The sequence below is a fragment of the Suricata suricatta genome, chromosome 10 (assembly GCF_006229205.1).
Source record: "Suricata suricatta isolate VVHF042 chromosome 10, meerkat_22Aug2017_6uvM2_HiC, whole genome shotgun sequence".
NCBI lineage: Eukaryota > Metazoa > Chordata > Mammalia > Carnivora > Herpestidae > Suricata > Suricata suricatta.
This window is the reverse complement of record NC_043709.1, coordinates 74641643-74655081: the sequence shown is the minus strand read 5'-3', so window position 1 is coordinate 74655081 and position 13439 is coordinate 74641643. Positions and strand designations below refer to the sequence as shown.

General features: G+C 39.0%; 1 long non-coding RNA gene and 1 other non-coding gene across 2 annotated transcripts; one reads left to right on the top strand and one right to left on the bottom strand.

Moving 5' to 3' along the window:
- Positions 1-5259: 5259 nt before the first annotated feature.
- LOC115303876 lies at positions 5260-12189 on the top strand. Its single transcript, XR_003914279.1, has 2 exons — positions 5260-5351; positions 12059-12189. It is a non-coding gene; the product is annotated as an uncharacterized LOC115303876 (long non-coding RNA).
- LOC115305842 lies at positions 6403-6494 on the bottom strand. The gene has a single exon (XR_003915028.1). It is a non-coding gene; the product is annotated as a small nucleolar RNA SNORA64/SNORA10 family (small nucleolar RNA).
- Positions 12190-13439: the final 1250 nt, after the last annotated feature.

Sequence of the window (13439 nt, the reverse complement as noted above, 5' to 3'; positions counted from 1 at the left end):
CAAAAGGAACCTGAAGAAGGTGGCCTGGCCTGAAACAAAATCTCAGTGTGATTTGAATGCCTGGGAAGGAACTATGTTTAGTGATCTTTAACCTTATGAAGGTATCAGAAAATTTCAGAAAAAAAAATGTTTTTCTATAACTTTGTGGAGAATCTAGCATCACAGTGTCATGCATTATTTAAATTTTTAAAATTACTTCATTATATGCTTTTTGAGTTGTTTGGCAATTATTTGGGTATAAGATATTGATATATGGTATTTTTATCCATGAATAAATTATCTTCATTTTTAATTTGTGTTATTTTTCCATACATACTATCATTTCTTTGAAATTCTAAAAATGGAAGTGTTACATTCTATATTAAAAAATGATACTAATAATCTGGCTTGGATTTTAAAAGTCCCATCTTTCACAAACATCCTTATAGGATGATATTTTAAAACATCCTCATAGAATGGCAGAAGGATATAAATGCATGTTTGAGGCCAGACAGAGCTGAGTTTGATTTGTTCTTTACTATATGGCTTTAGGCATTGCTTAAATTCATTGGGTTTCAAGGCCTTTATCTGTAATGTCGCATCATTAATAGTATTGACCTCTAAAGGTTAAGAAGATTCATTTAGATACTAAATGTAAAACAATTAGCTCTCCTAGTCCAAACCCAATTCAGTTATTGATACTTGCAAAGGAAATCTATCCCAACATTTAAGAGTTTAAACATACAGGGGCGTCTGGGTGGCTCAGTCAGTTAAGCATCCAGCTTCAGCTCAAGTCATGATCTTGCAGTTTGGGGGTTCGATCCCCGCGTCGGGCTCTGTGCTGACAGCTAGCTCAGAGCCTGGAGCCTGTCTCTCTCTCTCTGTGACCCTCCCCTGCTCGTGCTGTCTCTGTCTAAAAAATAAATAAAAAACATTTTAAAAATTTAAAAAAAAAGTTTGAGCATACAATGATTTCTTTCTCATGATCTGGTGGTGGTTAACTCAACAGTTCCATGTGTTTGGCCTGAGTTCACTCATGTGGCTGAGGGCAGCCGGTGTTTCGGCTGGGGTTGTACAATCTAAGACAGCCGTACTCACAGGTCTGGGAAATCAACTGGTACGGCTGGAACAGCTAGGATGGTTGAGCCTCTTTCCCTATGGTCTCTCGTCTTCTAGTAGGTTAGTTAGGCTTCTTTGCAGGGTAGTCTGGAGTAGCATTCTAAGACAGTAAAAGCAGAAGCAATAGGGCTTTCTAAGCTTAGGCTCCAGCACTTGCTCAGTGTTGTTTTGACCACATTTTATTGGTTAAAGCAAGTTACAAAACCAGCCCAGATTCAAGAAAGGGGGGTAGAGATGACACCTCTTAAGAGAAAGACTACAAAGTTGTATTACAGGGCGTGTGCATGCAGGGAGGGGAGGAGATGTTGTGGCTATCTTTGTAAACCATCTAATACCCTTAGTGCTCAATAGGTGGCAGCTGCTGTTATTATTATTGATCATTATCAAAACTGGCATATCTCTCAGAGGTTAGCAGGATTGTTATTTTTTGATGGCCAGAGAAGAAAAGCCAAAGGAAATAATAAATCTTAATTTGCTTAAGATGAGAGGATCCACGTAGCTCTCTGCCTGTTTTATCAGTGGAGTTTAAACTTATCCAGAGAAAATCTGGATATCTTTAGAAATCAGGTGCAGTTAAATCCAGACATGTTTCATTGGAGGTAAAGCATTTGCTGTTGGTCCTCTCCTGGTTCAAAAGTTGATGGGGTTCCAGTGTGTTCACCATGTCAGTGATGTCACTGGTGCTTACATGATCACCATGTTGGATTTTATTCAGAGTATACTCATTAATAACTTTAAAAATCTCAAAAGTGATTAATAGTGTAGCTTAACTTTGTTGTGGCATTCCTACTTATAATAATGATAAGAGAAAAATACGTAACACTTTTATAATATTAAGAAATGTGTGCTATTCACTTGGAATACAGTTGCCATCATCCGAAAGAACAGCAATCACCATGAGAGTATGAATAAGAAGGCTAGACAGTTGTTATTCCGACCCCATTATTTTACATCGCTATTCCATTATTGTCTTAGTGCAGGCTGCTAATCAAAATACCATAAGAAGTGTGGCTTAATGATAACAATCATTTATTTCTCATACTTCAGGGGGCTAGAAGTCCAAGATCAAGATATCAACAGATTCAGTGTCTGGTGAAAATTCACTTTAGGCAAGTAGCGTCTTTTTACTGTGTCCTCACATGCAGATGGGGAAGAGGTCTCCCTGGGGTCTTCTTTATAAAAGCGCTACTCCCATTCGTGAGGGCTCCATCCTCATGGCCCAACCACCTCTCAAAGGCCCCACCTCCTAAGACTATCATATTGGATTTTAGGTTTCCCATATAAATTTGGGGGGAACACAAACATTCAGACCATACTAATTATGTTCTGTTCTCTTTTATTAGGTCTGTAGCCTCAATTTAAAAATTGTGTGGGCAAGGCTTGCGTGGTGGGGTTAGTGTTCTTTTTCATATATTGATGAAATTCACCTGTGCATAGCTCTTACTCTTCCTGGAAGATGCCTTCCCCAAAGCTTGATGAAATTGATTTCTTCCTATAATTCATATCTGTCAAAATACCTCCTCCTCAAAAAGAATTTCTCTGGGGCACCTGGCTGGCTCAGTTGGTAGTGCATGAGACTCTTCATCAGGGATTGTGGGTTTGAGCCCCCATGTTGGGCATAAGAATTAGGGCTTACTTAAAAAAAAAAAAGAAGAAGCATTTCCCTGGTCAAACAGTCTGAAGAAGTTACGTTGCCATTCTCTACAAAGCACTTGTCCTGATAGTTGTAATCTTTACAGAGATAGATATGTTCATATGTGTTATTTCCATACTAGAATATAAGATTTCTGCAAGCAGAAACTTTTTGTTCACTGATTTATCTGTACTACTGAGAATCCATACATATAGTAAGCTCACAGGATTGGTTACGTAAGTGCCTAATAGAAATACATTTTAATTTTAGTTCTCTCTTCTTTAATAGAGTTTAAATGTGAGGACAATTTTTCGGTATGTTTTCCTAGAAAAAAGGTTTATAATAAAACATGGGATTCTGATTTACTAATTTGATTTCACTATGATTATTTTTTAAACTTAATGCTTTGAGTAATGGTGTGTTAACTGAAGATAAGGTTAAGCAATTGTCCGTTTTCACAATCGTCCATGTTCCTGGAACCTGAAACCCAGAGCTTACTGCAAATCTCCCAGAACCACCCCCTTTTTACTTAGGGATCATGTGGCAATCTTGTAAAGGGCAAAGGCCTTTTGGAAAGCTCTGAATTTTCGTGGCTTCAGGGACAGGTCTAGACAGGACACACACTTCTGCATCTCTGAGGTCACTTGTTTCATTTTTACAGCCCAAGATTTCCTATAGCAACTAAAATCCCTTAATATCATCTTCTTAATTGAACTAAACTAGTTCAAATTTAGAACCTGTCCAGTTATGGTCCTTTTTTTAAAAAATGTTTATTTGTTTTGAGAGAGAAAGAAAATAGATGCATGCACATGTGCACAAGCAAGGGAGGGGAAGAGAGAGAGAAAACAGAGAGAATCCCAAGCAGGCTCCAGGCCATCAGTGTGGAGTCCCACACAGGGCTTGAACTCATGAACTATGAGATCATGACCAAAAGTCAGATGCTCAACCAACGGAGCCACCTAGATGCCCCAAGTTTTGCTCTTTTTAAGCTTAAAGTGTCATCATTCAGATAGCAGGAGACTTTTTGAAGAAATATTCTGGCCACAGAACCAAAGTCAACTAGGAATCCAAGTGAGTGTGATACAGAAGAGGAGGTAAGAAAGGAAATCCCTCTGAAATTATGACTGTGGTAAGAGCCTCTGCGGAAATGGTTTAAAATGATTTGCTGGGCATTTTGAACAGTCTTGCTAATATTTCAATGTTGTATATTTCAGCAGAAACATCAAGTTTTGAAGCCATGAATAACAAGGCAATTATTAAGTAAATTAACCAAATTTCAAAGATGTTTATCAGGAAAGTACTTAAGTGGGGGAGTGACCCCATTAACAATCAGTTGCATAAAGGATCAAGCCAGCATTAATTATCCTGGTATTCTAACATCTTTCTCATCAGCCTCACCGTATGAGAACTTTATCTCACAGTATGGAACTCTCCAGAACAAACATTCTGAAGCAGGCAGGATAAAATTCTTTTCACACCCTAAATTGTTGGTGGTCATTTCCTCTTATTTTCAGTGGCTGCCTAGTTTTAAGGTCCAATTTGTTTCCCTTCCCTGGCAAGGCTGACTTCATACTGCTCTTACTGGTTCCCTCTTGCCCCAAGCCCCACTCTCCTTAGAATCATTGGTTTTGCCTCCTGAGAATCAAATGAGATGACATTTTTAAAGAGCTCAGCCTAGTCTTCAAAATAATCTTGCTTGTTTTGTGTTTGTCTGCATATCTGAAGTGCTTAAAATAAAAAGTAGCAGATCAAAAATTAATAGTAAATGCATGATGAATAAAGAATTTTAGCATACTGGTCAAGAGGTTAGCCAAACCTGAATTCTTTAACCTATCTGTCATTTAATACTTATTAAACCTTGATCTGGTTATTGGACTTTTCTAAGCCTTAGTTTCTGGCTTGAAGATGGGTAGAATAAATACTACCGTATTCAATAGTGTTAATGTGATAAGGAAAATAACAGATGGGGAAAATTCTTTATAAACCATAAAGTACTATGTGAATGTTAAATATTATCTTGCATGTTTTAGAATTTTTAGATACATGCAGTCAAAGTAACAGATTGTTTTAAAGCCAGCAATATGCAAGACAGTAGCTAGGAACTTGGTATGCAAAAAGAAAAAGGTACATTCTTGCCCTAGAGGCCCCTCCGTCATAGATAGGGAGATAAAACAAAAGTATGTCAAAAGCTAAATAACAAGAGCATGTGAAAAACTACTCAAAGCAACAATAAAGAAGGTGGTACAGGATGATATGCCAAATAAAATGGAAAGATAAACAGTATTTCTGAAGTCCCCCGCATAAGAGATTGCTTTTCAGGTGGTGCAATATGTATAGACATTGTGGTTAGATATTCACAATGCTGGATCTTTTTTTTTTTTTTTTAATCATTAAATGTTTATTTGTTTTTGAGAGAGAGAGTCAGAGAGAGTCAGAGTGAGCATGCGTTGAGAAACAAAGACACAGAATCCAAAGCAGGCTCTAGGCTCTGAGCTGTCAGCACAAACCCCAAAGCAGGGGTTGCTTGACCCAAGAACTGCAAGATCATGACCTGAGCCAAAGTCAGATGCTTCTGTGACTGAGCCACCCAGGCGCTCCTTCACTGAACTGTACCTTGAGGGTAGGTAGAACTGAATTAGGTGGAAAGTGGTAGAGGGTTTTAAGGCGGGCGGCAGAAGCGTGGAGGTAGAAAAGTATGGTGGTTGGGCTGATAAGTAATTCTGGCTAGTGTTCCCAAACCAGCTGGATATTAAAATCAAAGAGGAAACTTTAAAAATTATACTGGTTCCTGGACTCCAGTGCAGACCAATTAAACCAGAATCTATAAGCTTGAAAAAGCTTTCAGGGAGATTCTCATGAACAGCCAGGTTTGGAAGCCACAGGTAAAAAGGATCAGTGGACCATAAAGCAAGAAACTTAGCTGAGGTGCAAACTGCAAAGGTTTTAAAGTTGGAAGTAGGCTTTGCGCGGTATACAACAGCACATCTCAAACTTTAACCATATACAAATATTTTGTTAAAAAGAAAAGTGTCTGGGGTGCCTGGGTGGCTAAGTTAGTGAAGCATCTGACTTTGGCTCAGGTCACAATTTCATGGTTTGTCGGTTCAAGCTCTGCTTTGGGCTCTGTGCTGACAGCTCAGAGCCTAGAGCCTGCTTTAGCTTCTGTGTCTCCCTCTCTCTCTGCCCCTCCCCCGCTTGTGCTCTGTCTCTTTCTGTCTCTCAAAAATAAATATACTTAAACAAAAAAAAAAAAAAAAAAAGAAAAGAGAAGTGTCTCTAGGGACCCTATGAGAAAACTGCAATGGTCAGCGGAGGAGCACAGAAGGTTTTGGATAGTAATGGTCCTTTGAGGCATGAATCTGAGATACTGATCTCTTTATCTATAGTCTCTGGAATGGGCTGGAAGGGAAAAGAGAAGTGGAGATGAGTTGGTAAAGTAAGAGCCCTCAGCTGTGGTGTGGGGGTGATGGGGATTAGAAGGTGATTCGGAGCTTTAGAGCATGTGTTTTCTCAGCCAGATGCAGAAGAAGGAATCATAATAGGAGAATTTGTTACATAGGAGGGATTTTTGGCACCATTCAAAAGGCCCCTAACATGTTTGGTTGTTTAGGAGGTTAAGATGATTTCTTTTTCTTCATCTCCTTTTTTTTAAAAAATCTTTTTCTTCCAGGACCTGTTGCACCCCTCAAGAGTGGCTACCACCAGGCCACTCTGAGGTCCCGAGGAGATCTTTTCTCTCTCTCTCTCTCCATTATGAAAGTCACACGTGGAACATGATAGTTTCTTTTCTTTTCTCTGTCCCCCTTGACTCTCAACAGAAGCAACTCGTGGGACACTTTTGCAACTGATTTGCTTAAGAATTCTGCCCTTAAGAAGCTATTCCTGTATACCTTCTCTTTGGCCACACTTGCACATTTAGAGTAGAGGTTTTTTAAAGCATAATCTATAGACTTTTAGGGATTCCAGAGACCCTTGTAGAGAGTTCTTTAAAGTAAAACTATTTTTGTAATAATAGTGAAACTCTCTTGCCTTTTCTGCTGTGTGGACGTCTGCCCTGACCATGGAGAACAGTGGTGGGTGAGACAGCTGGCCAGGCAGGGGCGCCCTCACGGCCACTGCAGTCTCCACGTGCACACACCTGCAGGCGAGGAGACAATGCCAGTTTCTCTTACAAATAGCAATGGGACAGTAAAAATGATTATTTAAAAAAAAATTAATGTTCATTCACTTTTGAGAGACAGAGAGAGACAAGGTGTGAGGGGGAGAGGCAGAGAGAGAGAGACAGAGACAGAGACAGAGACACAGAATCTGAAGCAGGCTCCAGGCTCTGAGCTGTCAGCACAGAGCCTGACATGGGGCTCGAACCCACAAACTGCGAGATCAGGACCTGAGCCGAAGTCGGACGATTAACCGACTGAGCCCCGCCCCCCCAGGCACCCTGTAAGAGTAAACGTTATTAACTCTATTAAATCTTGATCCTTGAGTACATGCTGTTTAAAAATTCTGTATGACTGGGGCCTCTGGCTGGCTCTGTTGGGAGAGTATGCAACTCGACCTCAGGGTGGTGAGTTCAAGCCCCACGTTGGGGGAAGTACACACACAACTGCTGAGAACTGTTAGGAGAAAAGCATGTGTGCAACTGTTTGAGCTGCGAGTGTAACAAGGCTCGTTTTTCAGGAGATAGTTTTCACTGTTAGGAAGGACTGACGAAATATGATCATTCAGATTCGGGTAACTGGCAGTTATTTTCTTGAAAATAAATGAAGCCTGTCAATTTAAGGGCATCGACTACAAGTATTTGTTGCATATGACAAGCTTCAAACTTTTAAGTAAAAATAAGAACTTTGAAACAATGTGTTACCACTGTGACCTTAAAAGCTTCGCATATTTTACTGAGATTGATGATGATATTAAAAAATATGATTTATTTTTGTTCTTGTATGCTCAGATGTATCAGCATTTAGAAGAGATCCATAATTTAGTGTACCAACATTTATGTTACAATCATACACGGATGAAAGAGCTAGTCAGATTGCTGAATAGACAAATGGATTTTAATGGAGACAGTAAGAAAAACTCATTAATGTAGGTTCAGATTCCACATCACAACTAAGATTTATAAGATTCTACTATTTAAGTGTTCATGTATATCGAAGAAAATGCTCATAAATATCCCAAAAGGCTATTAAACTGCTCCATCCTTTGCCAAATATATACCTGTGTGAGGCTGGAGTTTTTCCCTATACTTCATTAAAACAACTCATCACAACAGGTAAAAGCAGGTATGAGAATCCACCTGTCTTAACAAAAGTTATTATTGGGGCACCTGGGTGGCTCAGTGGGGTGAGCACCTGACTCCTGATTCCAGCTCAGGTCATGACCTTACAGTTTGTGGGTTTGAGTCCCAAGTGGGGCTCTGTGCTGACAGCATCCCTCCTTGGGATCCTCTCTCTCTCTTTCTCTCTCTGCCCTTCTCCCACTCGTGTGTGCACTCACATGCTTTCTCTCTCAAATAAAAAGAAGTTCCTTTAAACAAAATAAAAAAATACAATTATTATTAGTAGTAGTGGTACTAGTAATCTCTACACCCAATGTGGGGCTTGAACTCATGATCCTGAGATCAAGAGTTGCATGCTCTACCAAATGAGCCAGCCAAGAACCCAGAGAATCTAGCTGTCTTACATTAGCTGCACATGTATGAAAATCTCACTCTTTTCACTACGTATTTTAATTTTGACAAATAGTTATCTTACCAAAAATATCTTCTTATGCTAATATATAATGGCTCCATTATTTAAAAAAAATTCCGTTTTAATTCTAATAAATTCTAATACAATAAATGTTGGTAGACATGGCCAGCACAATCAAAAGCCCTTTGGGTCCTTTAAAAATGTTTCAGAGTGGAGGCTTAGTTAGTTGGGTGTCTGAGTGTTGGTCTTGGCTCAGATCTTGATCTTGGGGTCTTAAAATTTTTTTTTAAAGTTTGAGAGTGTAAAGAGTTATGGAGACCAAAAAGTCTGAGAACTGCTGGTTTCATTGGCATTGTCCCACCTTCTCCTCTAGCTTTCTATCTCAATGAGAGCTGATGGCAGGAGAAGAAATGTGCTACAAAAAGTATCACAGTGGTTCCTCAAAAAGTTAAACATAAAATTACTGTATGATCCAGCAGATCCACTCTAATGTATTCCAAAAAGAAAACTGCTATTCAATCTAATGAATAAGTCATAAGGATAAAAGGTGCAGCATGGAGAATATGGTCAGTGTCACTGTAATAGTGTTGTACGGCGACAGATGGTAGCTATGCTTCTGATGAGCATAGCATGTGAATAAAGAAGTTGAATCACTATGTTGTAAACCTGAAATTAATGTAACATTAATGTAACATTGTATGTCAACTATACTTCACAAAAAAAAGAAAACCCTGCTACTCAAATACATGTATATACATGTTTCATAGCAGCACTATTCAAATTAGCCAAAAGATGGAAATACCCCAAAGGCCTGTCAACAGATGAATGATAAGCAAATTATGATGTATACATATAATAAAATATTATTCAGCCATAAAGTAGAATGAAGTACTGATATATGCTACAATATGGGTGGACCTTGGAGTCATTATGCAAACTGAAAGAAGCCAGACACAAAAGGTCACACATTGTGTCATTCTATTAATTAATTAATTATATAAAAAGTGTTTTTAAATGTTTATTTATGAGAGAGGGAGGCGGGGAGGGGCAGAGAGCGAGGCAGACACAGAATCCTGAGCAGGCTCTAGGCTCTGAGCTGTCAGCACAGAGCCCGACATGAGGCTCCAACTCACGGACCATCAGATCATGACCTGAGCCGAAGTCTGATGCTTAACCAACTGAGCCACCCAGGTGCCCACAATTAATTGTTTTTTTAAGGAGGCTCTTCTTCCAGCATGGATCCCAAGGCAGGTCTTGAATTCATGAGTTCTGAGATCAAGACCTGAGCTGAGATGAGGGGGTGGACACTCAACCGACTGAGCCACCCAGGTGCTCCTGTATGATTCCATCTATATGAAATATCAGGAGTGCGTAAATTCATGTAGCAGAAGGAAGATTGTTGGTTGCCAGGGGCTGGGGGAGATTAGTAAGGGGAGAAACTGCTTCATGAGTATGAGGATTCCTTTTGGAATGATAAAAATGTTGAAACTAAAAAAAAAAAAAGATCTTGAAACCGACACCGTTAAAAGCGGTGGTTGTACAAACTGAGAATGTAATTTATGGCACTGAATTGTTCACTGTAAATCGGTTCATTTTATGTTGTGTGAATTTCACTTTAACTAAAAAATATCACAGCTGGGTGATCACCAGATACAGGACCTGGTACACAGCATAGATTCAGAATTTCTTTTTCAATTTTAGTCAAGTTAGCAAAATGAGTAATATCTGTTTTCTTTCTTTTGGCAGTGTTTTAAGTATCTGGTGCTAGTATCATCATTGTTTTGGCTATTCTCAGACTTAGCAATGCAATTTTTGCTTTGATATTCTTCCCAGTTGTTATGTCAGGAAAAAGGCAGAATTAGACAGTATGCTAAAATTGAATCAGTATTTCTTACATAAATGATTGGTTGGGTGAGTCTGTTTTCAGTCTCAAATCTCCTTTGAAGTCTAAAAGCAAACAAAACACTTGAGATTGTTGACGAGTTCTCCAGAAGAGCTGAAATGCACGGAGTTGTTGAAAGAACTCAGGAAAACATCAGAACCTTCAACGTATCAGCTAAAGGCAGGGCCACTAATTGGGTTCTTTGTTCAAGGTTTGGATTTTTCTATTACTCACTCTGCAAAATTTAGGAAATGTCCTAAATGTGTTGGATTGTCACACCACAGTTGGCTCTCAGTTCTGGGGATTGTTATTGAGTCTTCTTCCCTAGTGACCAGAAATGATAGGACTCTTTTCTGAATGAAAGATGATTGCATAGTATGTTATTATGTAGGGATCTTTATATTTAACTTGTAATCTGATTTTCCTTGAAGTTGGTACACTGAGTACTTAATAAATTGTGATTGTATTTCTGATCAGACAAAGCAGTATCTGAGAGAGCAAAAACCAAAGCAGGTGTTTGTGTTAGAATTTCCGACTTGGGCACCTGGTGGTTCCGTTGGTTAAAGTCCCACTTCAGCTGAGGTAATGATCTCGCGATTTGTGAGTTGGAGCCCTGAGATGGCCTCTGTGCTGACAGCCCAGAGCCTGGAGCCTGCTTCCGATTCTGTGTCTTCCTCTCTCTCTGCCCATCCCTGTCTCACACTCTGTCTTTCTTTCTCTCAAAAATAAATAAAAACATTTAAAAAAAACATAAAAAAAAGAATTTCTGACCTTAAGATTATAGAGTGGGTGTGGAGGAGGCAAAATTCTGGCTTCAATATCTTCATTTGTAAAGATACATTGATGGTATCAGTCACATAGGGTTGTATGAGAGAATGTACAAATGTGTATGAAGTGTCTTGTATGGGATTGGGCATATAACTGGACAGGTAAGGGAGTTATTTTTCTACAAAATACGTTTGACATTAATAATGTGTAAATTTAGTAAGGGTGTTTGTTTTTATTGTTAGAAATAATGCTGGAACTAGTATAGTGCTTCTCATAAAAGGAAGGACCAAACAGCAAGGGGAGGACTTAGTTCAGCTTTCCTGCAGTTGAAAAGTAGATCTGTAGGTAAAGCAAAACATATAATTGTTGCAATTGAGAGAATGTATACTGTGTAATACTTAAGGAAGAGAAAAATAAAGAGGAGATATGAAGGGAAAGAGATGGAAGAAATAGTTTGCAGGAGGGAGAGGGTGCATCCCCAAAGTCCATTCTGAGTAACAAATGAGGATATGAACATATAAAATTCTTTAGTTGCATAGAAAACCAGGTCAGTTTACATTCCCTAATATTATAAATTAGGAGAAGCATAGGGTAAAGTGAAACGGAGATTTTCAAACCTTAACTGATACTCAGAATCACTTTGAGAGACATATACAAATATGCCTATGCCCCACTCTGGAGCTTTGGATTCTACAGTTCTGGGTAGAGTTCAGCAACCTATATTTTCACAAAGATTGTGAAATGAATTCAGATGAATTCTGTTACACAGCTAATTTGAGAACTGTACACATGGAAAGGAAATATTTGTCTTTGTCTGCTAGGATCTGCTCGGATCCTGCACAGAGTTCCCTCTTCTCTTCAGAACAAGAAAAAGCAGCATAATGGAATAACCCAACTTAAAACTGAAACAATCATTAGCTTTAAAAAAATGTCCATGAAAACAGACTAAAACTCTATTTGTCTCCTTTTTCTTTTCTGGTCACTTAGGAAGGAGCCAACCTGCATTCTCTTCCAGAGAAGCTGGAGATGAGCTACAGCAGTGACATCAAGTGGTTGTTATAGGGTATCTTCCTTTCAATTTGGGATTTTGACTTTGATATTAAAGCAAATTACCTTAACCTGGGTGTTATTTTCTTGCTGGTTTCCTTCATCAGTTAGAGAATGTATTCTTTGGTTTCAGCATACCTCACTTTCCAGAAATGCTGAAAGAAAAAAAAAAAACAACAAACAAAATCCAACCCTGACATATGATCCTTTGAATGTTATCCAATACATACACCTTTGTTTAGTTGTTCTAGAACCAGGTGGTTTCAGGGAAGTGAAAGAAAGCCTAAACTAACCCTCCATGCAGCAACCATGATAATACTGATGAAATTATCAGCATGTTTAAAACAATGCGACTTGGAGACGAGGAGCCACTATCAACTCGACCAAAGTAAGAATACTTGGCGCACACGCTGAGTAAACTCATGAGACAAAGGTGAAGGTCAAAGCGCCTTTCATAACATCAGTGGTGAGCTGACACTTAGGTATCCAAAAAATAACAACATTCAAAATGTCTTGATTAAAAACAACCAACAAGTAAAAGTAGATCTGGGAAGCTTTTTTACTCCAAAGAGCAAAAATGTATATTGATATAATCCCACTTTATACAACTCAGTAAGTGGGAACCAGAGTTTATAGTAGAGAAAGTCAGAGGTGGCTCTCAGGATTTTTACCATTTAGTAGCATTCATCAAACAGTTCCTTTAAACAGTAACATCACCAGTATATTTAAACTATGACTGAGTTTATCAGAATTTGATATACACTGTTTGTTTTCTTTTTTTAATTTATTTTTGAGAGACAGAGAGAGACAGCAGGAGCAGGGGAGGATCAGAGAGAGAGGGAGACACAGAATCCGAGGCAGGCTCCAGGCTCTGAGCTAGCTGTCAGCACAGAGCCCAACAAGGGGCTTGAACCCACAAACCGTGAGATCATGACCTGAGCAGAAGCCTGATGCCAGACACTTAACAACTGAGCCACCCAGGGGCCCCTGACATACACAGTTTAAAGAAATGCATTTGCTAAGCAGAGTGAGACACACCCAAATAAATAAAAGAAAGAAGAGGAAGTTAGGCAATTAATTGGCATGTAGACAAGATAAGTGTATTTAGTTACTTGGAGTGTGGCTCTTCAAAAGACTGGCAGAAGAATAACACTCAATTATAAAGAAAAAATAGGAAAAAAATGGGATTATTCTTGGGTCAGAACCATCATTTTGAATGTGAAACTGACTGATGTAATTGAAGACCATTCGTGTGCAACTAGATCAGCACTACTCCCAAACCACCCATGAGACCCTGAGCACTGCAGACCAAAGTCACCCA